We start from the raw sequence: 27,248 nt of genomic DNA on the forward strand, positions 1-27,248 counted from the left end.
GTAGGCAGCTGATCCGGAATCAGCTTCATCCAAGTGTCACTGGAGGTGCTATTGATATCCTTTTTATCTAGGAACACAGGTTGGATGCCAGTGATTGCTCTTAGTCTGGCAAACTGCTTTCAGGACATACCTTCTAGTCGCCTGCTATGGGCACAAGGGGAGATACTTGCATTTCGGTCTCTCTTTCTATCATGGTATTATCTCCCCCTCTAGAGCTCAATGGATCATTATATTGATTGAAGGGCGTAAGATTGGTCTTCTCAATCTCTACGCATCCAACAATAGAGGGGAGCGGATCTCCTTTTGAAAGGAGTTACTCCCTTGGGCCCCCATTGCAGATTCTTGGATCATTGGTGGCGATTTCAACATGGTTGAGTTGCCATCAGACAAAAAGGGAGGTAGACAGAGTGGAATTCATAATTGGAGAGGGCAGCCTGGATGCCTTTCTCTTTCAGTACAGTGGTAGGGACGCTTGGTTGGATGATGCCTTTCATGTTGTGCCACAGTCACTCCTGTACTCTTGGTCGAGCAAGAGAATACACATGCCCATCCATGCACGTATTGACAGATTTTATGTAGATGATTGGGCACTTGACAGAGGAGGATCTGTATGCATTTCTACTTGGGTTTGCACCTCATATCATTTTCCAGTGGTATTGCATATTCTGGGCCTCATCGGAGAGGACGCTCCACCAGTGTCAAGATTCCTGATGCTTTTTATGCAGAGGAGAGCCTCACGGAGGATATTTTATAGATTTGGGTTTCTCACATATAGGGTGGAGCTGTCCGCCCATGGCAAGTAGCTGCAGCCTTATCCGGAATTAGTGACTATTATCATACAGTCGCTGATTCCAGGAGACGTGAGATTGGTATACGCCAGCAGTTAGCGTCCCTTTAGAGGGAAGAGCAGAAGAGGCCCACAGATGCTTGGATTCAGGAGCACCTTGCTGTAGCAAAGGGCTCAGATGCAGACATTGTTGGATCAAAGAGCAGAGTATGCCTTTCATGCATAGAAATCCTTTTGGATTTAGATGGGAGGTAGGGTCAACAAACACTTTTTTTCTACTCATGGGCCCAGACATAGTAGAGATAGTGTCTCGCAGCTTGTTGACTCAGACGGGGTGTTACAATCAGATCCTGATGCCGTCATGCGTGTAGCTTCAGACTTTTTTGCATCCCTTCTTACTGCAGATCCAGGCACACAGGCCATAGATAATGCCTGAGATGTTATTTGGCAGTGTATCCCTATATTGGTGAAGGATGAGATGTATGTTTCTCTTGATGCACCTTTCACCAATGCAGAATTCAAGACTGCATTACTTGCCCTTCACAAGGGCAAGTGCCCAGGTTCGGATGGACTTACCCCTTCCTTTTTATTACTTTTTGAAAGCAGATTGGTGATCATGTTACATCAGCCCTGCAGGGCATGTGGGACTCAGGTGAGATGCCAGACTCACTTACAGATGGTCTCATTCATCTCATCCCAAAGGGGGGTAATAGGAATCTAGCATCTCAATGTAGACCCATCACTCTATTGGGCACTTTTTACAAGATTCTGGTGAAAGCCATCCGTTTGCGGCTACAGGTTTTTCTTCCGGATTTGATTCATGACACGCAGACAGGGTTTGTGCATGGCAAAAGTATTTTTGATAATATTTTCTCATTTTGGGAGGCTTCAGAATGGGCCATGCAGAGCCACCAGAGATTGGCCATTCTACTCTTGGACTTTGAGAAAGCTGATGCCAAAGTAGACTCGGATTTTTTAGAGGGTACTCTGTCTCGCTTTGGTTTTTTAGATGCATGGATTAGAGGAGTATCCTCTCTCTATAGATCAGAAGCCCATAGCCAGGTGCTCATTGGGGGGGTAAGAGGGGACAGGTTTCAGATTTCCATATCAGTCCGCCAAGGATGTCCTCTTGCCACTTTTCTTTTTCTGTTTGTGGCGGCAGCTATGAGTATCTACCTTAGATCTCAAGCTGATATTTATGGGCTGAGGCTTCCTGTCCGCTAGGAAGAAGAGCTCCTGGATAGTGAGTTGGCAAATGACAGCTGTTTTTTTGGATGCCTCCCCTAGGACACTCACTTCCTTCCGGACAGCATTGGATTTATTTTGCACGGCTGCAGGCGCACACATTAATTGGCATAAATCCAATGGCTTTTGGATTTGCGATAATGACACCCCAGATTGGGGTAATGATATTGGCTTCACCTGGGTACAGAGGGGCATCTCCGTCAGATATTTGGGCTGCCAGGTTGGGGTGGCATATCTCCTTCACAACAGTTTGCTCCGGTGTTAGAGAGCATCAGAAGAAAGCTCCTTTTCTGGAGCTCAGCCAAACTTGACTTGGCTTCCAGGGTGGTGGTGGTTAACCAGGTTCTTCTAGCCACAGCATGGTTTGTATGCTCTTGTTGGTGCCACTCTAGGGATTGTACCACTCAGCTTAAGAGGCCGATACAAAACTTTTTATGGAGTGGTCTAGATGGCACAACTGATGTTACAGCCAGGGTGGCTTGGGAGACCTTGATTCTTCCTACAAGAGAAGGGGGTTTGAATATCATCACACAGATCTACAGTGCAGAGCCTTACTTTGCAAGGTCGTTGTGAGAGGACTTATGCTAGGGCAAGAGCCTTGGAAGGATTTCTTTATCAGATGCATTCAATCTCCCAAGCCCACTTCAAGAGAGGATTGGACACACAGTACCAGATGGGTTTTCACCACAACCCACCTCAGATCTCCGTCTTCCCCTCTTATGGTTGCTATCCTCAAAGCATGGGCCAGCTTCAGGAGTACTCTTCACAGGATTCCCCCATCCACCCGTGAAGAGATTGAAAGGCAGCCTATCATGTGGAATGACAGTATTTTGGATGAGCATGGCAGACCACTTGGAGCCTCTCCTTACATGCAGTGGCCAAGATGGGAGAGGGGCCCTGCATCTACCGTGGGAGCATGGAAAGCCTTCAAGAAGGTTCCTACAGACTGACAGGCCCAGATGGTTCTTGATCTCAGAGGGAGTGCATGGAGAGTCCAACAGATTGATGCAGCCTTGCCATTGGATTGGGTGGACATAGATGACATGCCTCTTACTTGCTCCACCTGGATGGGGGCATTTTCCAGATTGGGAGTTCCTTTATAGGTGATTGCTTTTCATGACGCACATGAGGATGCCTTAGCTTTTTATGTTTCTTCGGGGGGCAAGCTGTCCAGTTCCACAGACGATATCTTGTTGGAGGTACCGTTTCAGCCAGTCAGGATAGTGGGCTTCATGGAGCATGGCTCTTTTCACAGTGGTACTTGGATCCTGACCCGCTTCTCATCACCCTAGGCTCATGGAGGCTGTGGCTCTATGGAGGTGTCCCAATTAAGTTTTTGCAGTGGGACCCTGGGGAATGGGAATGGATAGATGAAGGGCACCGAGAGAAGGGCATCCCTTTCTTTCGTTACACGGTCAGTAATACCAGGAAATTCCAGCTCAGTTGTAGGGGTTGGAGGCCTACCAGAGCTCATCATTGGGAGAACTTTCAGATTTCTGCTGACTTACAGAAAATCTTTTGGCAGAGGCTCTAGAAATCCCACCAGAATAGAAAAATCACTCTCTTCTTTTGGCTTTCTATTCATGGTGGGATAGCAGTGAACCAATGGAGATCCAGGTTCTCGTCTTGCCCTCGTTGCCTTTCTACTTTGGAGACAATACAACACTGCCTTTGGGATTGCAGACAAGCGAGAATCATATGGAAGGGAATTGCAAGACTTTTCAGCACTTTTGTTTGCCTACCTTTCTATATGACCTAGGGATCAGTGGCTTGGCTCACTCTTTCAGGGCCCCAGGTCTTCTTTGAGAGACTTGACTCCTCTTGGGCTCTTCACATCCAACAACACCTTGTGGAGTCGTGCTCTCTAGAGGATGTTCCGGCCTCTATCTTCAGGGCTGCTCATTCATCGGTTGACTCTCCATGGGAGGTCTTAGCTAGCATTGCAGCATGGCACATTTGGAGAGCCAGGTGCACTAAGGCTTTGGAGGGTTCTCAGATTCACCCTTCTTAGATCTTGGCCAGTACTTGGACAGATACGGTACACTCTGATGGCCATTTGGGCGACCATGTAGGGTTCATATCGAGCAGCCTCCTCCAGGAGAGTTACTTTTCTCAGAGATTGGAGAGACTCTCCCTTCTTTGCTAAGACTTCTACAGGGTTGAGTTGCGCACAGAGCTTGCTCTTGCGAGTTTCTTTCTTACTTAATAGAAGTCTCTTTTTTGCAAAAAAAATAATAATTTGAGGATATAACCTCAAATACAAGCAGAAGCGAGATAAAGAATCAGTTCAGAAAGAGAGTACTTTGACAAGACCTTGCTTCTATTGATAGGATTATGGAGCATCGATCAAACTCACCATGGCTAGTGGAACGGTATGAGTGCACCAACCTAGAGTTGCTTTGCAGGCATGTAGGCCAAGCGGGCCGAGTGTGCTCCTTCTATAGATGATGAGATACTTGAGGCCTTGAAGACCCTCCTAGTTGCAAAAGAGATGGATCCCTTTCCTGTCTTCTTCTGAAAATCCTAGGACCGAGGATATGTGATCGACAGCCAGATTCATTGATGCTTTCGGACAACCAGGTTCAATGTCCAAACAAATTACACCTATAGCTCTCATTCGTACCATATGTCCACCATTAGAGAAACCATATTCAGCAGCTATAAGTATATAGCTCGTTCACCGTCCCTTAAAGAAATTTGAGCTAGCTGCACGCTAACTTTGCAAGCTCGAAGGCCGCATTGTCACTAAGAGAGATTTAGCCACCCTTCAATGACAAAGTCCGGCAGTCTGGCCCAACGTTCGGTAATTCACCCTAACTTAAATACCGAGAGCTTCTGGCAGTCTTCCAATGGTAGCATGTCAAGCAAGGCCAAATTTCAGAGCCTGCACAAATCCATCAGGCAAAATAAATTACCTCTCTATTAAGGATTTGTGCTAGGCACTTACATAGAGATTGTGTCAAATGGCCAAAAAGAAAGTTTATTTTGGGAGTCAAGCTCATCAATCAGTGGGTGAACCGATTGAAAACTCTCTGAACTAGTGCTCTACCCAAATCCTAATTCGAATCTAGCCATTTCTTCCTAGACAAAGGTAAAGAGGATACATAAAGGTATTAAACCCCCCTATAGATTGACGAAACTGATGCTAATATCATAGCTGGACATTGTTGGGTATATTGTAGAGCATTTTGTTGTTGCAAATAGTGTCGTGCACGTCTGAGGTGGTTGGCCGTCCCTGTCCTCAGGTGCATGAAAAGCGTGATTGAGGTTTCTCGGACTGTTCAAGCCAGCACATAGTTGGTCACCTACAGTTGTGCTGTTGCTCACTATAGTATAGGTGTACACAAGTGTAGCATAGGTCCTTGGGTCATATTCTGGTGAGATGTGTAGGCTAAAGTGTGGAAAGCAGATCTCATGAGCGTGTGGGTGAGAAAGAGGGCTTGATCACAACGGTGGATGGAGACTTTTGTCTCCACGAGAGCTCAAGGGTTTAGAGGGAGGTTGAGGGGTCAAGAAGGGGATAGAGAGTTGAGAGAGCTATTGAGAAGTTCCAACTTTCAGAGGGGTTGTAGGGTTTAGGAGGAGAGGAGGAGGAATCTAGGGTTGAGGAGTGGAGAGCTAGTCTCCTTTGCGACTTCAAGGGGTAAGGGGTGAGGAAGAGAGAGGAAGGAGGAGGGAGGAGTAGGAGGTGTGACTGGGTGGTTGAATATTATTCAAGACGAAGGGTTTAGAGTGATTCCAACTTTCATCTTTAGTTTTATCTTCAACTCTAGGTTTCATTGAAGACTCTATGGATTCATCATGAATCACCAACACTTAAGAAGTTCACCGATAGAGGAAGGGTCATTTGACCAACCTCATCTCTATCTTCCAAGGGATTGCCTTACACAAATATGTCTCGTCGAAGTTCCATCAAGAAGGGAGCCACAATAGTCTATCAGGATTTGCTACCACCTAAAAGCCCTTCGCAACGTCCATACTCATTGATTCGTGATTTTTTTTCCAAAAGAAAGATTCCTATTACGATGAAAGAAACTCCTTGAGCAAAGATCTAGGGAAAATACATCATGTAAACATGAAAACCATAACCCAAATAGGATAAAATCAAACTCCCATAAGAGGGGAACAGCCTTCTTCATCTGACTGCTTCTAAAGGAAGCTTCCCTCCATTTCGGGAACTTTTGATTCAATTTTGAATGGTACAAGGTCCTTTTTCTAGGCCAAGGAAAGGTTTTAAGCTTCATCCTCAGCCTTGAACCCCAAGATCTACAAAAAACGTGCCTAGAGTTTCAATTTTGAGTTACATTGCAGCAAGGTGTTGTTAACAGTTCCAAAAAAGCAGTAGCCTAAATATCAGCCCATCTCTCCTCTCAGCATCTCTCTTAGCCTCACTTAGCCTCTCTTAATGCCGGCCCAGCTCCCCTCTCAGCTTCTCTCTTAGCCTCCCCTAGCCTCTCTCTCCTATGAGCCTCTCCCTCCTAGTCTCCCTTTCAGCTCTCATTCCCTCTCTTAGCCTCTCTTCCCATAGGATTACTCTAGCTTTTCCCCTCAACCCTCTCCGAACAATGGGGATGGATCCTTCATCCATTTTAATCAGCCTTCCACCTTTGATTGACAAATGGCAACCATCCAATCAATTCTCACCACTTCCACAGCCGCGTGAAGCCGTATTTTCAAAAGACAAGCTGCTAAAGTTGCAAAAGGACGTGGAGCTTGAGATCTCTACCACACTCTTAACACACATCCATGGGTCCTAGGACAACAAGGGTTGGATGCCCTTGGTGGTGTAGTTATCCACTCCTCCTTCCATTAAAAACCAAATCTGGACTTCAAGATGTTTTACCACAGTTATCAAAGCTACCAAGCCTGCCACAACCCTGAAGTTCAGCTGTATCTTGAATCAATTGGACTCATGCACGTGGTGGAACTCTTCTAGCTCACAGTGGGACTGGATGCTTGTGGCTTGACATGAGGAGCTCGCACTGCATCTCACCGACATTTGATTATTGCGAGGAGGACTCTTTCACGTGGCTTCTGACTCTCCTAGAGCTAGCACTATGATCAATGCTAGCCCTTTAGTGATTGGTCCTAGGAAGATCTTCTTCAAGATATTCTCTCTTGGATTCGACCAAATAAAGGACATGCAAATGACATCTCTATTTACCAGATTTCCAAGTCTGCCCTAGTTGTACTATCAACTCATTGCCACGATAGCCACATTTAGAGTGGTCATTGAGATCCCCCCTTCCTTGGGTTTCCCTCTTCAGCGGGGTAGAGGTAATTAAATTGGATGGGGTGCCTAGAGTTAGGGTTATTGTCTCTAACCCTTACATTTTGAATGACCACATTATGCTCCAATGCCCAGACAGTTCTCTTTTCTGGTAGAGAGTTGACATAGCAAAAGTAGGCAAGACCCGTGTCAGATATGTAGGACCTTTGGGTATTTTGCCAAAGATTTCCCAAACAAGAAGAAAAGACATAAGGAAGGTTCCAATGTGGCTCCTTCTCGTAATCCTCTGAGTGCACCTTGGCACCGCATCATCATTTTCGGCACTAGGTGCACGTCCTATACCTGATTGTTGGACCATCCTAGGTTTTAATTCAAGTGAGAGTGGCCTCATACACCCTGGACTCGCCTCTAGTAGGCCTTTCTGGTATTCCCGATTCTGTCAGGATTAGTGTTGCTCCAAATCCTTCTCCGGTTGCAACTAGAATTGTACTAGATCCAATCTTAGTTAGGACTAGTAATGCTTTAATATTGCTAGATGAGAGAGCATACTATGCCTTTAATGCATGAGAATCCTTATGGATCCAGATGGAAGAAAGAGTCAATAAACACTTTTTCTCTACTCTCAGCCTGAGACATGATTGACTTTGACGAGGTCTTACAAACAGATGCTGATGCCCTCACGCACATTGCTTCAGCCTATCAAGATTGTAGGTCATGTGGACCAATGTTTCTTGGCTTGAAGATGGTGTTCAGACCCAAAACTATATCAAATTCCCTTTGGTTTATGAAGACTTTGGCTCTATGGTGGTCCCCATAAAGTATTTGTAGTAGGATCTCGCATAGTGGGAATAGATGGAGGCAAGGCACCAAATGAGAGCCTCCCATTCTTTCGGCACACAATCAATAATGCTAGAAAGTTTTCTCTTAGCTTGAGAGACTAGAGACCCACCAGATCTCCTCATTGGGAGAATTTTAGATTTCAACTGATTTGTAGAAATCATTTAGAAATCCCTTGGGAATCAAAAAATCACTCTTTTCTTTTGGGTTTCTATTCATGGAGGGATTGTAGTGAACCAGTGGAGGTCAAGGTTTGGGTCAGATTCCAGATGTACTCGTTGCCTCTCTGCTGCTGATGAGTCCATTCAACATTACTTTATGAATGAGGATCATTTCTAAGGGGATAGGTAGACTTTGAATACTTTTGTGCAGTCTCCTTTATTCATGACCTGGGGCTCGATAGCATGTCTGTCTCTTTAATGGCCTCAGGTATTTTAAAAGAAACATAACTCTTCTTGGGCTCTTTTGACTCGATGACATTTGATTGAGTCATGATCTTTGGACAGTGTTCCTAGCTTTGTTTATGGGACATGCGCATGCATCTGTGAATACTTTGTGGGAGATTTTGGTGAGCATATCAGCATCGCTCATTTGAAGATCTAGATGTAAAAAGGTTTTGGATGGTTCCCAGGTCTACCCCGCACACACACTTGCTAGTATTTGGATAGATGGGTACACACCTTGCTAGCCATTTGGGAGACCATGCAAGGGTCCTCACCAGCTTTTTGTACCAAGATAAGGTTTTATTGAAGGAGTGGAGCAACTAGGCGGAACTTCATCACCAAAAATCAGCTCCAAGTAGCTCCTACAGTCTGGGCAACTATTCTAAAGCCACTTTCAGCCATTCAATAGCTTGAATCTACAGTTCGTGGCCTCTCTACCAGTCGCCACACTGTTTTTGACAATTTAGGGTTTGGTCGAGGTCGTTTTTCAGCTACGGCCTTTACCTCTACAGTCGCCCACCTCTATTTCTTCTTGAAGACACTCTGAACAACAAATCCAGTGCTAAAATATGAGAAAAATAGTCAAAAATGTGTTTTTTAAACCTAAGAGTCGAGTTTTGAAATTTCAGCTTGGATACTCAATATTTTTGGGACTTTCATATGAGAGATCTACATTTTTTTTAATTATTGTGTGAAGCTTGATGTATTTGGGTACTCTTCCCTATATAGTCCTCTAAAAATTGATTGTAATAATATCATGAGCCTGATAGAACATACAATGGTATGGTATTGTAGGCTAGACTTGGTCTAAGTTATTCTAGTCTAGGGTTTTCACTTCATACTTGGGTTTCATATATATCCCAAGTCTTGTACTTCTATTGTTGAACTATTCAGCGGAGCTTTGTGTGTGGACTACACTCTCGTGTTCTTTATCCACTTCATGTCTCCCCACAGTTCCAACAATTGGTATCAGAGCTTGGCTCCTGCATTGCTTCCCGTGCTTCTACCACTCCTGGGTTTCAGTTCTCTCGCGAAGAGTCACTTCTGTTGCGAAGAAATCAGTCCAGCCAGCTCGTTTTTGCCTGTAGCAGCTTTCTAGAGGTCTCCTATAGCTGGGCGCCTTCACCAGGGTCACTATTGGACCTAGGTGACTACAGACTTGCTGTTTTTGGGATCTTTCGCAGCCAGACATCCTCAAAATCATCTCCATTTGCTGATTTACAGCACTTTTTTCCAGTCGCCTATCTTCAAGAGCTCCATCTGGGCTGGGCGACCTCATTCTGGGCACTTTTGCTGCTGATTTTGTCAGTTTCCAGCCCCTACATCAGCTTGAACTGCTTCTTGGAGCGTCCTGTGCTTGGACAACTTCAGATCTGGCATTTCCTTGCTGTTTTTCATCAGTTTCCAGCCTATTTTCAGTTTGCATTTCTCCAGGAGGACCATCTAGGCTGGACGACCTCATTCCTAGTAGTTTTGTTGCTGATTTTGGACTGTTTCAGCTCCCAAAAATCTGGTCGACTTCTTTCTGGAGTCATCTTGAAGCTATTTTGGACTGGGAAATCACTTTTCTTGTGATATTTTACACGCAGCAGACAAAAATCAAAATTGGGGGCAAGTTATTGGATGCATATTGAGCCAAAGGTTGGCTAACAGTGAATGCTATCATTGGATGCATTTTAAGCAAACATTTGCTTCAGATTTTATACCTTTGGTTGATGCTTATCGAGCCTTTGTTGGGCTGAAAGTTGAGAATACTTACAGAGCAAATACTATTGCCCATTTTGCCTTGTGATTCCAGAAGGGAATTGTGCTTTGTGACAACACCTTTGGGGCAGATTTGCTATCTATATTTGCATTTTATTTTCAGGTTACTTGTGAAGTGCAATCATGTCTCTTTCTGAGAATTTTGGCACCTTGACTGAAGCGGATAAGTTGGATGGATCAAACTATGCGTTGTGGTCTTTTATGCTGAGGAATATTTTGGTTGGAAAAGGCCTTTGGGATATTGTTAGTGGAGATAAATTAGGCCTGTGACTGCTCCTGGTACTCCTAGCAATCAAGGTTCTATTGCTAGCTCATCTCATCCTCTTTTTGAGGAGCAAAAGAAGTTTGACTGTCACAATGCTCAAGCACTTTCTTTGATTTCCTTGTCAGTGAAGAGGCACATCATGAAGACTATTAAGTCTGCTCTGTACACGGTACCGGTTGCCCCTCTACCGACAATGTTCTCATCCTTCAAAGCCTCAAGGACATCGTTGCTCGTGAAGGCAAGCCTTTGGAACGCGGTGAGTCTCCATGGCCACTCATTCATGTCTTCAAATCTGTCCTTACTACACAGCTGCCCGCCATACTGCTTGAAAAGGCAGCGGCCACCTGCAATAAGGATTACCAAGGAGACGGCGAAAACACCTCCAACTAACCATCCCAACGGCCCAGGGCCTCTCCTTCTCCCCTTGGAAGGAAACCCATTGTTGTCGCCTGAACCAATGCATGAGCGCGGTAGCATGCCTCCACACAGATTTGGATTGCCCTCGAAAGAACTCGCACTGGCCGTCTTGAACATCCCTTCCTATCATGCTTACTGGCAGTGATGAGGGAAATATTGCATCAGTAAAATCAGCTTTGTCTTGGTCATTTGATATGACAAACTTGGGTTTACTGCACTATTGTTTGGGCATTGAGTTTTGGCAAACTCAAGATGGTATTTTCATGTCCCAAACTAAGTATGCCAGGAGTATATTACAGAGATTTCACATGGAGAATAGTAAGCCTGCAGCTACACCTTTTGAGAAGGGTCTCAAACAATCTAAGTATGATAAAGATAAAAAGTTTGATGGCACTTTGTACAGACAGTTGGTGGGGAGTCTTATCTATTTGTGTTCCACAAGGCCTGATATTGCTTATGCTGCAGGAGAATTGAGTCAGTTTATGCATTGTCCCACTATCACTCATTTGGAATGCCGCCAAGCGTGTTCTCATATATGTGCATGGCACTATTACTCTTGGGATGCATTATACCAATGCTTGTGATCTTGATCTATGTGGCTTCACAGATTCTGATTGGTCAGGGGACATTGATGATAGAAAATCCATTTCTGGCTACTGTTTCTCTTTGGGTTCCGCATGCATATCTTGGCTAAGTAAGAAGCAGGCCAGGGTCTCTCTTTCTTCTAGTGAAGTGGAGTATAAGGCAGCAAATGCAGCTACTACAGAATGCATATGGCTAAGGAAGCTACTTTATGACTTGCATCATTCACAAGATGATCAGGCCACCTCTATCTTGTGTGACAGTATAGCAGATGGCATCATTAGCCTCATCTATTGTCCATCTGAGGACAATGCAGATATCTTCACTAAGAGCCTGTCAGCCCTGTCAGCAGAAGTGTTTGTACGTCATTGAACAGGCTTGGGAATCAGAGACATTACAACAATGTCAAGGGGGGTTGTAAAATGACATTGTTTTTCTTGTAATACTCCCATAGGTTGCTATATCCTGTTGGATGAATTTGTGCAACCACGGTACTTTAGGTACCCTAGGTACTTCTGAGGAGTTCCCATAGTACTTCAGCCATACCATTGAGGGGGGATTTGATAGAACATACAATGGTATGGTATTGTAGGCTAGACTTGGTCTAAGTTATTCTAGTCTAGGGTTTTCACTTTATACTTGGGTTTCATATATATCCCAAGTCTTGTACTTCTATTGTTGAACTATTCAGTGGAGCTTTGTGTGTGGACTACACTCTCGTGTTCTTTATCCACTTCATGTCTCCCCACAGTTCCAACAGAGTCTTAGTCTTGTGTAATGGAGTCAATAAAGGTTCTCAGCCTTGGATAGTTCTCCTAAAATGATATATTGCTTTTCTATTTATGGTGTGTGGGTCCATGTCACCCTATTTTGGAGCCAGGAGGGGGATCTATTGTGGGAGCTTGTCTATCTTTGATGGATCTCTTTATCACGCATGGCCGAGTTTCAGGATGTTGATGTCTTCCTAGACCTGTGAGCTGGTCATGTAGCCGTGCTAAGACATGAGCCTCTGAGTCACGTTGAGTCTCAAGCCATGAGAGTGGGATCCATCTCTGAACATGCTCAGACTTTAGCCTCTGAGTTACATGGGGTGCACAGATTCGTAGTCCGTCATTGTCATGTTCTATTCTTGGTTCCATTCCAATAGTCCCTCACCATTACTCCATGGGGGGGTGTTAGAACATGAAGTCAAGTTGAGTGTGTTTTAGTGTGTTCTACTAAGAGTTGTAATAGAGTCTTATTCTAGTGTGTGCGCCTATCCTATATATGATTGTACTTGTGTGTCACATCAACACACATCAAGGAGTCTACATCAAGCTTATCAATGTGAGTCCTTTCATTTTGGTACTTCCATTTCTCTTTCTTTCATTTTCATTTCCTTTCATTATGTTTCCATTTGAGTATCACTATCTCTCTCCCTATCCTACAACCTCTCTCTCCCTCTCCTGCTCCACCATGTTCCTTCATTAATAATTGTTTGCCTCATGTTGATTCCAAATTATAGGAGGTGACTTTAATCTAGTAGAACATCCTGCTGATAAAAATGAGGCAAAGAAGCTGCTCTCCTTCATTTGGAGAGAGTGGCATCTAATGTAGAATGGGTGTGACTTTAACAACCCCTAGTTTATTGAGGAAATGCTTGGGTGAATCACCTTCTCAAAGATTTCTCTTGTGGGGTGAGAGGTCTTTGGAAACAATTTACCTTGTCTATCTCACGTCCTTCTCATACTAGAGATTGTCTCAAATTTATCAAATGTCTTATCTCACATCCTTCTCGTAGTAGAGATTGTTTGGAACTCTCACACCTCTTGAAGACACACATTATTGAGGCTGCTTCAAAGGCATGAAGATGGGGTGCAATCAAACATATTCACGATCACCAAGATGGTTGTGGATACTCCTCTTTGCATATCCCAGCCCATCATGGCAATGTTCACTAAAAAGATTACCCTATAATCTAGTGAACTTTGGCTCCAACGGGCAATCCCCAAGACATTTGATAAATTTGGGCCTTGGACACACCTGCCCTCTAGATGGATGGGCCCATTGGACAGCTTAAGTCATTTCAAAAGAGCAGTGCAGATTTGCATGACTAGGCCCTAATCACCAATAGAGCCTCCTCTAAGAGATATAATGAATATTTTTTTAAAGTGTCACATGAAGGGGGACAATTGGACTGTGTGAAAAAATGGTCAAGAGGGAGAAAGCAAGGGGATCCTCAGCGGAATGTACACAGCAGTATGAGAGACTGGGCAAGGCAGACAACAGTGGAGGAAGGTGAGAGAAACTTAGAGGGGAGAAGTTGTGAATAGGATAGGAGGTAAGGATGGAAGGGACAGATGAGTGGGGATAATAAAGATGAGGGAAACAGGGCAAGCAGTGAGGTTGAAACAATTCAAAATTTTAGACTACACAAAAAGGGAAATTCGTAGAAAAAGTACATAGACACCAAACCTCTGCTTTTAAGCAATAATAATCTTCAAATATACCTACACGTGATGCATTCTGTATATTTATAAAATAATTGAAAATTTTAACCTGCACAAAAAGGGAAAGTTGTAGGAAAAACACGGAGACACCAAAACCTCTTCTTTTAAGCAACAATATATTTTCAAATATTCCTACACTTGATGCAGTAGGTATCTTTATAAAATAATCGAGTTATTTTTTAAGTGTACAATTATTATTTCCTCCCTTTTTATTCTTTATATAAGAGAGACGAGGAAAATTTAAATGAATCTGTCTTTCAAAATATTAACAACAAGGTTGAATGGAGGTTGTAGAATAGAACAACTAAAAAATGGAAATAAACCTCCACCCAAAAAAACTAATCTTACCTCATTCTCAATTTTTTCCGTGTCAAGGGAGAAAAATGGAGATGACAACCATTCATCTTCATATTTTTTAAATGATCCAGATATTCTCCATAATTTCAAGAAAGGATCCAAGGAAGAAATCATCTGTTGTATCTGTATAAACTTTGTTGAGGCCATCCCAAAAAGCTGCTCTTCTGCATTTATGTTCTCAGAGATTGCTTGAGCAGCTTCCAGATTCGATGAGAGTTCCTGCAAAACAGGCATGGTTTGATTCTGGTTCAGTTTAGCTCTTGAAAAAGATTTATGGTTTCAATCCTCATCATACATAAGAGGTTAGTTCATAAGAAAAATGGTCAACTGAAATTGAGTAATGGTGGCATGAAATGCTTTATGCAAGTTATACCCGACAATTAGTAAACTATAAAACAGAAAGTTTCTCCTTACTAGATCCATGAGCACACTGCTATAGCATCCAAGCTACCACATATGAGTAGTATTCATTAGTTGTCCCCTCAGACACAAATAATTTATAATTTTTGGAGTCCATGATCCAGTGCGATTCATAAGCAAGTACAAGAGCCTCATTTATAGGCTGGGCAGCCTCATCTTCTCACACCCCTAACACTAGGAGGTGGCACTAATTGCTCACCTACTAGACACATTCACACCCACACAACTGTAGGACACCCTAGGACTCTAGGACACACTCACACTTGACTTCATGTTCTAACAACCCCCCATGAAAGAAAGGTGAGAGACTACTAGAATGGAACCAAGAACAGGACATGACAATGACCGAGTCTACTAATCTGTGCAATGTTAGAACTAGACAAGGCTCCCATGCTAACTCAGAGGCTGAAGTTTGAGCATGGTTTAAAGGCCCGACTGAGCACTCTCATGGCTTTACCTTCCAACATAACTCAGAGGCTCATGTCTCAGCATGGATGCACGACCAACTCAGAGGTCTAGGAGACCAATGTGCCAACATCCTGGAACTCATATGCCAAGGCCTAATAAAAAAGACCCATCAATGCCAATACATGGCTCCCACAGTACCTCCTAACTCTACAAGATTACATCATTTTAGGAGGACAATCCAAGGTTGAGAACCTTATTTGACTCAATAACACTCAATAACACTTCATTACATTCATTTTGGGGGACAACCTGGGCAGAGGACCCAAATCACACAAAGTAATAAAGGAATTAAAAATGTAGATCCCTCGGGATGAGAGATGTTCCCCGAGTAGCTGTAGTGTGCACATCCCTGTGTCGATGAAGTATGTCGATGAAGCGCATGGCGAGAATGCCCCGCAAAGATAAAGTCAATGACATCCATGGGAGCAGCTACCAAGGGCAATCATAGCATGACTCTAGAAATGTCGGGCTGGTGGCTACCAATGCTGAGTAAGCGGCCTCAAATGTGGTCAATTTTGCTTAATGCAGCAAAATCCCCAATTGTACAATTCAGACATGAATGTGTACTAATTTCACGAAAGCCCCAATTTTTCACATGTTGGATGCTTCGAATCTGTTCATAGAGAATGAAATTGAGAAAAGCCCCAAAAAGTGAGGAGCTAGTGCATCAAATTTGTCCTCACTATCGATTTTGTAGAGGAGAAAGGGAAATTTCAGAAAATAAGAAGCCGAAGGTAATCAGCTACAAGTCATTGCAAGTAGAGAATGCTTCAGGAAAGGGTCAACTCGTCAAGAGCAACATTTTCTCAGAAATGAAACGCTAGAGGAGACGACTAACTAGAGATGATAGAGTAGCCATGATATCTAAATTTTGTCGCCCGGGTGTTCACACGATCATCGCCTATTTTCTTCTCATCGCTAGAGGCAGCATGCTTGGGTGTTCACAAGATCATCGTCTATTTTATTCTCATCACCAGAGGCAACACGCTTGAATCCGCCAACATTTATTTTGAAGCATCACAACTTTCTATGAACTGGCCCCTTGAAACATCGTTCAAATGGTATCGATCGGCTGAACAACGTTCATCCCAGGTGCAAGAAAAGATGATGGGAGATCCTCCTCCAAATGACCACACAGATCCAAGCGATTGCAAAATCCTCCAAGTGCAAGTTCAAGACTGATCTTCTAACAGGTCAAGAACATTTTGCAAAACCACTTCATAATCGATGGCTGTCGATTTTTGATTCAGCTTGTGAGTCGTGACTATCAGATCAGATATGTGCGAGATAGAAGCGGCATAGATCTCTAGCAACAACAACGTCAGTCTTCAAGAAGCTGGCAGTTTCATCGTCATGGAGAAAGAGACCAGCAAGAGGAGCAGATTTGTTCTCCTCCAAGAATGTTGATGGGCAACGTGAAGGGGAGCTAGGGAAAGCCTAAGCTCTGATACCACATGAAGGAACCAAGAACACGCATGATGGAGATGGGATGAGGAACAATGCACAAGATTGAGATTGAGCGATTCATAAGCAAGTACAAGAGCCTCATTTATAGGCTGGGCAGCCATATCTTCTCACCCCTGGCCCTAACACTAGGAGGTGGCACTAATTGCTCACCTACTAGACACATTCACACCCACAAAACTGTAGGACACACTCTTTTTTTTTTAGTGAAAACTTTTGATTGATTATATTACAAGAGTAGCGACCTCAAAATGAGGCAGCCGAAATTACATCACCTGAAAATCTTAGTGTATGCTAGATATACATCATGATCTATGCGAACACTTAAAAAAGCCAAACAAGAAAAATATAGGACCACTAAAGACTTTACAGTTCCTGTCTATCCATAAAGTCCAGTGTGCCCAATAGTGAACCCAAACAAAGAAAATATGAAACTCCGGTCTAGGTGGATGAAAACCAAAGAGCTACAAAGACTTCCCAAAAGGAACAGTCGGGAATCTCGCTCGTAGGCACTACCGAAGAAGATCAGTGAAATCACGAGAACATGGAAAAAACTAGAATAAATGAGGCACAGTCTCCTGAGAACTCAAACATCTGTGGCAACGAGCAGGAGCAATGTGTCTACGAGCCAACATCTGTCCAGATGGAAAAGTGCCCAAAAGCACTCGCCAGAAGAAAACTTGTTGCCGAAGAGGAGTCTTGTAGGCCCAAAGCTATTGTAATCTCTTTCTCCACCACATGGCTGGGTGATGCATTCACCAAATAGAATTGCCTTTCTCTGAAACCCAAGGTTGAGGCAAAAAGATTTTATACAATGCAGGCACCGTAATCTGAGATAGCCTCAAAGGGCGAGAAGAGGACCCTGAGGAAGTCAAAGTCCAATCCTCCAACCTGTCCTGAAATTCCAAAGGAGGAATCAAAACAAAAGGCGAATGCATATTAGCAATTTGTTGCCACAAAGCACGATAATGAGAGCCCAAGCCATACTATGTAGCTGCTAGAGAAAAAGGTAGCATAGAGCCATCATCATGAATAACATCAGCAACAGAAGTGATGCCCTTAAAAGAAACAAAGTAGGAACGGTGAGGTTCCTGTAAAGCTAGTGGAGACTGAAAAAATGTCGACCAGTGAATGCTTTCAACTCGCAAAGAATTACCCAGCAAAGACTGTTGACCATGCCATTCCAGATGAGAGAGGACGTGCTTCCAATCAAGAAGCAAACTGGACACCAAAGGGCAGCCAGGCAAAGTGCCATCGATGCGACCAAATAAGAAATCCCAGTAATTGATTTGCCAGTGACCAAAGGTAGAAATATTGATATGTGTGACAAGAGATCTAATCATAAGAGCCCAAGGCTGATCACCTTGCAGAAATTGCAGCAACATTTTTCCCCTATGAGCAAGGATATGCACCTGGATATTTGTAATGTTCAAACTACCATGCATCTTAGGAGAACAAAGTTGATGCACTGAAAGAAGCCTGAGACTCTTTCTGCCATGTTTGGAATGCCAAAAGATTTCCATAATGGCAGATATATAAGAAGCAAGATATGCCTTGGTGAACAGGATCAATGGCAAATAAATTTGAATATAAGCCACAAGGATGGACTGCACTATCCAAAGCCGAACATGCAAAGGCCAAGTTGCCAATTTCTAATACTCTAGCTTTTTTCGAAGCTTTTGACCGTCACCCAATCAGTTTGTTGACGACGAGTGAGACCCCACCCCAAAGGGTAACTAAGATGACGAACAATCTGAGTGGGTGGAATGATTTCCCGGGCCACAAAAGACTATGCCAGTCTTGAGAATGCAATGGGAGTAGCTTAGACTTTTGAAAATTTACATGAAGACCAGCTGCCAAACCATAAACAGAGAGATCTTGCATCAAAGAAAAAAGATCATTATGTGTATTCTTTGGGGTAAAGAAAGAACCATGCTGCGATTTGCATCCAATTCCAAACCATGAAGAGAGCCTGTAGCCACGAGATGATTAATATATGGCAGCATAGGATGGGTAGCAATGGCATATAATAAAGCACTAAGGGGACATCCCTGCCGGACCGAACAACGAAGAGTCCACTCATCATAGATATCTCCAGAAAGAATGCAAGTTGTATTGCTGTCCCTGTAAATCCAGTAAATAATCTGCTGCATTTTTGTTCCAAATCCCAAAGCTCGCATTGTTTGCGAGATGAATTCCCATTGAACTGTATCAAAGGATTTTGCAATATCCACCTATAAAAGCAGAATATCCTGTTGCATGTATTTGGCATATTCAATCATTGGCAATATTATCAATGATATGCCTACGGCGAACGAAACCATATTGCAAAGGATGCAGCCCATCATGCAAATAACCTTTAATACGATCAACAACCATTTTGGCTATGATCTTGTAAATGACTGGCATAAGCGTTATGAAGAGAAGAGTGGGATAGAAGAGGTGCATAATGACATAAGGAAGAGCACAAGTGAAGGCAAAATCAAGTGTATTGAAATGAAGGGAGAACCTCCTTTATATAGAGTGGAGAGGAAGGTGTCCTAGATCATAGGCACCTCCCCTACATCAGTGGCAATCAGCCCCTACATCATAGGAACTGGCTAAATCAAAGGAACCTCCCATGTGGGGGCTTTTGCACTTACATCATCACTTATGTCATGGTATGGACACCTCATAGCACTAGGTGTGCTTCTACCACACACACACACACACTTTTTTTTTTGTGGGAAGAAATCTTTTATTTCTGTAGAATAATTACATTCATAGTAACTTCAAAAAACGAAGTAACTACTACTCAACTAAAGATCTCAGTATAAGCTGTATACACATCCTGATCAATCAAACGAGTCTGAAAACAATCATAGAATGATTGTTGCAGAGATCGTTTGAAAAAAAGGAAGGATGAAAATAGTGGATCACCAAAGACTCTATGATTTCTATCCATCCATAAAGTCCATAGGGTCCAATATTGCACCCATACAAAAAATAAATCAAAACCCTGTCTCTGTGGATGAAAGCCAAACAACCAAAAAAATCTGCCAAAAGTAACAGTAAAAAATCGCTGTCGAAGCCTCTGTCTGATGAGAGCAATGAGATCAGAAGTATTTGGACAGGACCAAAAAATGTGATACACTGATTCAGTAGAGTGCTGGCATCTGTGACAAACAGCTGAAGCAATATGTCTGTGTGCGAGTAACTATCCAGATGGAAAAATGCCAAGGAGAACTCGCCATAGGAAAAGCTGTTGTCGAAGAGGGACTTTGTAATGCCAAAGGAGACGCAGCCTTTTTCTCCACCACGACGATCCATATGCCAAACAGTATTTGCTCTGTTGGAAATCCAAGGTGGAGGTAATAACACTTTATACAATGATGACACTGTGATATGTGAGAGCTTCAAAGGACGGGCGTATGAGGAAGGAGAGCGTAAAATCCAATCCTCAAGCCGATGCTGAAGTTCCAAATGAGGTACCGGCAAGTACGGTTGGAGCATTGCTGAAATTTTATGCCATAAAGGACGATAATGAGCTCCCAAGCCATATTTGCGAGCAGCCATAGAAAAAGATAGAATTGTGCCATCATCCTGAAGTACATCCGCCACAGATGAAATGCCTTTGAAGGAGAGAAAATAAGAACGTCGAGGTTCTTGTATGGCCAAAGGTGGGTGGAAAACTTTAGACCAAAAGAGATTCTCTACCCTCAATGAGTTGCCCGAGAGAGAGTCCCTGCCTTGCCATTCCAAGTGGGATAGAATGTGTTTCCAATCAAGAAGCAGAGAAGAGACAAAAGGGCATCCTCTGATCTTGCCTTGGATAGAGCCAAATAATAAATCCCACTGAGTAGGCTGCCAATTTCCAAAAGCAGATGTATGAAGATGTAATAAGAGAGAGCGGATCATGAAAGCCCAAGGCTGATCTCCTTGTATAAACTGCATCATCATTTTCCCTCTGTGAGCAAGTAAATGCATTTGAATATTGAGAATGTTCAGACCCCCGTGCATCTTTGGAGAACAGAGATGATGCATGGAGAGTAATCTGAGACTTTTCTTGCCATGTTTTGATCGCCAGAAAATTTCCATGATAGCTGACATAAATGAAACCAGATCTGCCTTAATGAACATAGTGAGAGGCAGATAAAATTGTATGTATGCTATCAAAATGGATTGTGTCATTCGCAGACGAACATGTAATGGCCAAGTTGCAAGCTTCCAATATTCAAGTTTTGCTCTTAACTTTACTAGCACCCAATCAGTTTTTTGTTGTGAGCGGGTGAGTCCCCAGCCTAGAGGATAACCAAGATGTCGAATGAATTGAGAGGCGGGGACAATTTCCCCAGGCCACAGAAGGTTGTGCCATTCCTGTGCATGTAAAGGCAGCAATTTTGATTTCTGAAAATTTACCCGAAGGCCAGCAGCCAATCCATATGTAGAAAGAGCATGCATAATCATGGACAGATCAGCCCGAGTATTTTTGGGAGTAAAAAATGAATCATCAGCATATGCCTGGGCAATCATGCTGCGACTGCCAAGAATCTCCAAGCCGTGCAGCTGGTCAATGTCCAAGAGGTGATCCAGATATTGAAGCAGTGGATGAGTGGCTATAGCAAAAAGTAAAGCACTCAATGGACATCCTTGTCTGACAGCAGAGCAAGCAAGAGTCCAGGATGTAGAAATATCTCCTGAAAGTATGCAGGCAGCTTCACTATCTTGATATAGCCAATTGATGAGTTGCTGCATTTTTGTGCCAAAACCCAAAGCTTGCATAGTCGATGAAATGAAATCCCACTGAACTGTATCAAAAGCTTTGGCAATATCAACTTGCAATAACAAAACATCCTGCTGTGTGTAACACACACACACACACACATGTGACTCCCCTAGATGCACACATGCACCTTAGAGCAAGCCCTTGATCACATTTATCCCAACACGTTATTGGTCTCCACCAAACAGTGAGCGAATCACATAGCTGCTTTTTTGGAAGGAGCTTGACAAGTCCTTTTTTCCATGACAGAGGCATTTGCTGATTTTTCCATGTTGAATTAACCATTTTCAGCAAAGTAGGCTTGAGGATATCCCAGAAGGCAAGAAAGAATTCCACAGTGAGACCATCCCATCCTGGAGATTTCCATCTGCCACAGGATTTAACAGCATCTGACAATTCTCTTTCAGTGAAAGAAATTTCCAATTCCAAAGCCTGAGCATCAGAGAGAATGGGATGGACATGCTGCAAAAGAAGCTAGCGGACAGACACAACCTTAGGCGAAAGAATGTCCACATGCCCAAAATGGGATGAAAAGTGCTACACACAGAAAGCAACAAGCTCTGAGCGAGATGAGGACCAAGAACCATGAGGCATCCGGATCCGACAAATATTAGCAGCCTATCTTTTGTAATGCAAACTTTTAAAGAATTGCTTGTAAGAGCAACCTTTATCCAAAAAATCCCTTTGCCGAGATCGGGTCTCCCATTTAGGAAGCTTTCTTTGATCATTCGATTGGAGACAAAATTTAGCCTGACATAATAGCATGCTTTATTCTGAAGAAAAAGGCCGAAGATGATTGAGTTCAGTCAAACTCTGGCAAGTGTATTTGGCATGCTTCACGGTCTCCCGTGTGGCCTGCATGTAGGATTTACCATAATCCCAAATAACTGCTTGCATTCTTGCAACAAAAGCTTGCCATGCATAATCTAGATTAATGTGCATCTGATGAGAAAGAGGCTGAATGGCATAAAAAACCATGGTTTTAAAATCAGCATGGTCTGGTAACCATTATTTATCAGCAAAAGGCGTCTGCAAGCCAATCTATCATCTGGAAAGTCATGCAAAGAGAGCCTCGCCAAAGAGGAGCATGATCAGAATATGTGAAAGCATGGTCAATCCAAAGCTGACAAGTGAAGGCATCAGAATGCTGCGGATCAACCTGATACCATTTGTCCAAGCGTGCCTGATATGAAGATTGAGCATTATGCTGAAAGGTATAGCCCTGGGGGCTGCAATTCCTTCCAGAGATCAACCAGAGACAACCAAAGCAAAAAATCAGACCATGCCTGCTTTTCAAAAGCCAACATGTGAGTGTGGCCCGAGGTATTAGCTCCCAGCTGTGAGGCATTATTGGAATCACCATAGATAAAAGCATAATGCCGCCAGGGATATTTATGCATAGCATCCCAAATCAAAGCTCGATTCTTGGAAGATTGAGGAGCATATATTTATGCAAATTCAAATATGTCGCCTTGAACAAGGCATTGTATGATCATCCATTGACCATGGTGATCATTGAAGGCCACAATAGGGTGAAGATCATGCTTAACCAAAAAGGCTACCCCAGAGAAAGAGTGCTCTCCAGCATAGAAAATGTCATAACCAGCAAAATGTCCAGATTTACCAGCATACTTATGCTGATTATGTTGGAGATAAGTGCGCACTAGGTGTACTATTTCCCTAGTCTACATTTGTCTAGTCTCAGTTAGTCTTTGTGTCTTGAGTATGTGCCATGTGGCACCTCTACAATTATCCCATAAGCACTCTTGCTCTATGTCTTGTACTTTGGCCCATATATTCATGGGTCACATCATTGCAATCTATCTAGCTTGTGTCTTGTCTACACTCATTCTCTCAAGGTACTTCTTTGTCTTTCAATCTTGTTCTTATTTTACTTCTAGTTTTCTAGTTTCTAGCTCTTGCTTTTATATTCCTACATGGTATCAGAGCCATGTAGATCCCTCTTCTCTCCCTTCAATCTGCTGTAGCCATAGCCGCACCTCTCCCAGCTATCCTCTGCTTCTACCCCGATCTCATGAGCTGAAGGAGCCGCCTCTTCTCAGATTTCTGCCCCGCTCAGCTGGTCACCATCATCTCCGAAACGGGCTGCTCCTGTCTGCCCTGCCATTCTCTGAGCCACCACATCAGGCCACCTCTTTCTGCCCCACCATCTCTCTGCCAGATCTGTGCGCCATTTCTGCCAGCCGTTGCTGTTCTTGCTCAGTTCTGCCCGCCATTGCTGCGCTGTGAGCTGCTGCCCCTGTTCATGCTGAAGAGCCGCTCCATGTTGCTGCCCACGACTTTCTGAAGCTGCTGCCCGTACCTTTTCTGTTCGAAACAAAGGAGGAGCTGAAGCTGTTCTATCTCTGCCCAACCTGCATCAGGCCGCCCCTTTTTTGCCCACGTGCTACCCTGATGCTTCCAGTGTTGCTGCTCTCCTTGGCTGCCTTCTTCATCGACTCAAGGGGCTGTCTCTGCCTGGGATTTATTGCGCATCATCTAGAGGCAGCTGCAGATCGACTTTCCTCCTGTTAACGAGCTATTTGCTGCATTCAGTTCTGCCATCACTTCCTCTTGAAGAGTCTACAAGGTACTGTGCATTGTCTCTTTCAGTTTTCTGAGCAGTCTTTTTTTGTTATCCTCATATCTGCAAACTGCTGGTTCCTCATGCTTCGATGGGCTGTCACATGCTATGGCCTTGACAAGTGGTGAGAGAGCCGGCTTCTTGGATCTCTTCTTTCATTCATTTCTACAATCTTGTAAGGGAATAGACACTGCCCTTGCATCTTAGCAAGAGGTAAGACCTTCCCACATGGCCTCTTCTACTCATTCTCTCATGTCTATCGACAAATTCAAAGGGTCCAATTTTCATACTTGGCAAATCAAAATCAAGTGCCATCTTATGAAAGAAGGTCTTTGGGACGTTGTTCACCGTGCTGCTCCCGAAGATTCTGACATTGAGCAAGTTGTCACTCATGTTCCCACTGCCAAGAACGACAAAGCCTATGCTATCATCTTGCTCGGAGATGATTACATTCATCACATCTCCGACATACAGTTTGCTTCTCAAGCATGGATCACTTTGGATACCCTTTTTGGACCCCGATCTAAAAACTCTAAGATTGCACTTATGATCTCATTCTTTGATCTACATATGCAGGAGGGAGCTACTATAGCCTCTCATGTCAATTATCTTCGCAGTCTTATGGTTCAGCTTGCATCAGTGAAGTCCCCCATCTCCGAAGATATTGCTATTGCTGTGCTTCTCAAAAGCTTACCTGACACCTATGCTACTCTTGTCACTACCTTCAAGTATCACAATAATCCTTCTCTTGAAGGTATCATCAATGCTCTCCAAGAAGAAGAAAGAACTCAACAACGAAAGGTAATTGACACTGCATTTTTAGCAAAGAAAGGAAGTTCTAAGGTAAGAAAGCCTTGCACCCATTGTGGCAAAACTAATCATATGGAGAAGGACTATTTCAAGGCTCATCCATGCACCATTTGTGGCCGTGATAATCACCGGGAGAAGGAATGCTACTCCAAACCCTCTACATCAGCCCCTGCATCTACCTCAGTGTTACCTTATCACACGACCACCTGTCGACAGGCGTTGACCACATGACGACATCTGTTGACCACATGTTGACCATGTGTCAACACAAGTTAGCCACGCGATCACACGGGTTCATCCAAGAGTACTGTCCGAGGCTGTCAACCACAGGTCGACACATGTCAACCACAGGTCGACACATGTCAACCACAGGTCGACACATGTCAACCACAGGTCGACACATGTCAACCACAGGTCGACACATGTCAACCACAGGCCGACACAGGTCAACCAGGAGTACCGTGTCCAAAGTGATCTCATCAAGAGCTGCGCACATGGAGAGTGAGCTTAGCACATGGAGCAGTCAGGAGTATTTATATTACACAGTGGTTCAGTGATACAGTGGTGCAGTGGTGCGGTGAACCAGCTCACCTACACATGGAGAATTTACACCATCGGGCTGGCGAGTCAGGGAGTCAGAAAGTCGCCGAAGCCATCAAGAGGTGCGGTGAACCAGCTCACCTGCACATGGAGAATTTATACCATCAGGCTGGCAAGTGAGGGAGTCAGGAAGTCGCCGAAGCCATCAAGAGAGCCAGCGGCGCAACGGCTATCCTCAACAGCTAAGGAGATAAGAGGATGACCAATGGGAAGAAAGAGGGGGAATTCTCAGCGAAGAAGGGACCCTCCAAGGCGGGGGATGAGGATGAAGGAGAAAGGGAGAGAGAAGAGGAGGCATTCGCATTCGGCATTGGGCAATCGAGAGGGGAGCGAAAGGGAGGAGAGAGAGGAGAGATAGAGGCTAGAGCTACGAGCTCGCCAAGGAGAGAATGTGGAGAGACTTGTGTGCACCTTTTGTCTACTATGGGGATAGACCTATGTATTCTGCTGATTTGCGACTTGTGTATTCTTGTGACTTGCGACTTGTGACCTGGGGACACGTCCAGTGATATGTACATTGGCCAACTCGCTTGTCTCTTCCGGATATGGGGATTGTTCACCAGTGTAGGATTTTCTTATTTTGCTTATGTTGTGGAGTTCACCGGTGATTGTCATTTAGCAAAGTGCACTCGTACGTCGTTGTCCACTGCAGTATAGCATACGACACTCGCACACTACTGCACGGTGCGCTCTGCACGATCCATTGCATTAGAGCATTGCAAAACTCATGCTTCTCACGCCAGTGGCCTTTGGCCTCCGGTAACACTTCCGGAAGGATAGGAACCCCTCCCCCCCCCAAACAGTTTATGGCGATCACGGTGGGACACTGCTGGTATTGAGTAGCACAAGAGAAGTCGTGATCTAGGGTCCGAGAGAGAGGTCTTATGCCGAGTAGTTCTGAAACCTTTGAAGGAGCTAGTGCGAGAACTAGGAGGTACTTGAGGAGAGTGGAGAAAAGACTTCCGGCAGACCAAACTAGGTACAAGAAGCATTACGTGCGACGTAAGTTTGTGAAGCCCTCAACTCGAGCACAAAGTGAGCCCACTGGAGCAGTAGCCAGAGCAAGTAACTTCATCGACACTCTCATTGACTTGGATCAACAGGGACCCTGGTGGTCAGATCCGGACTCCGGAGAAGAAGAAGTGCAAAGCGGAGAACAGGTGAAAGAAGAGGGTACTAAGGACGAGGACTCCTCAGGGACTCATCAAGGTCAAGGAAGCCCCTCTTCTCTTCCTGCAACGATGTCTTCATCAACCATCTCTTCTACCGGAGTGGTGACTCCATCTGCTGCTCCTGCCTCAACCTCTTGTGGACAAGCTGCGACCTCATCTGTTATGCATAGCTCCGAGCTCCTAGCTAATCCTTCTTCTACATCTATTCCATTGGGGGGTACTTTTGCTCCGGCCATGCCTTTACCTGCCACGATGGTTTCATCTCCCTTTCCATCCACACCGGTGTTGCCTTTTCCACCACCTCCTTCCTTCCCTTCTGCCTACTCATCCATGACTTCAGCTCCGTCCCTTTCTTTCCCAAATGCTCTCCCATCCTCTTTCACCCCCACATCTTCCATGTTCTCACCCTTTCCCTCCGCAACACCGAGACCCCCCACTTACGCGCTACCATCTGGGTACACTCTCTCTATGACTACATCAGTAGTGACTTCCCCATTGTGGTCCTCCACAGGAGGAGTTGTCGGGGTGGTCTCCTCCTTGGGAACACCAACA

The sequence above is a fragment of the Dipteris shenzhenensis genome, chromosome 5 (assembly GCF_047967505.1).
Source record: "Dipteris shenzhenensis isolate YYH24624 ecotype China chromosome 5, Dip_SZ_1.0, whole genome shotgun sequence".
NCBI lineage: Eukaryota > Viridiplantae > Streptophyta > Polypodiopsida > Gleicheniales > Dipteridaceae > Dipteris > Dipteris shenzhenensis.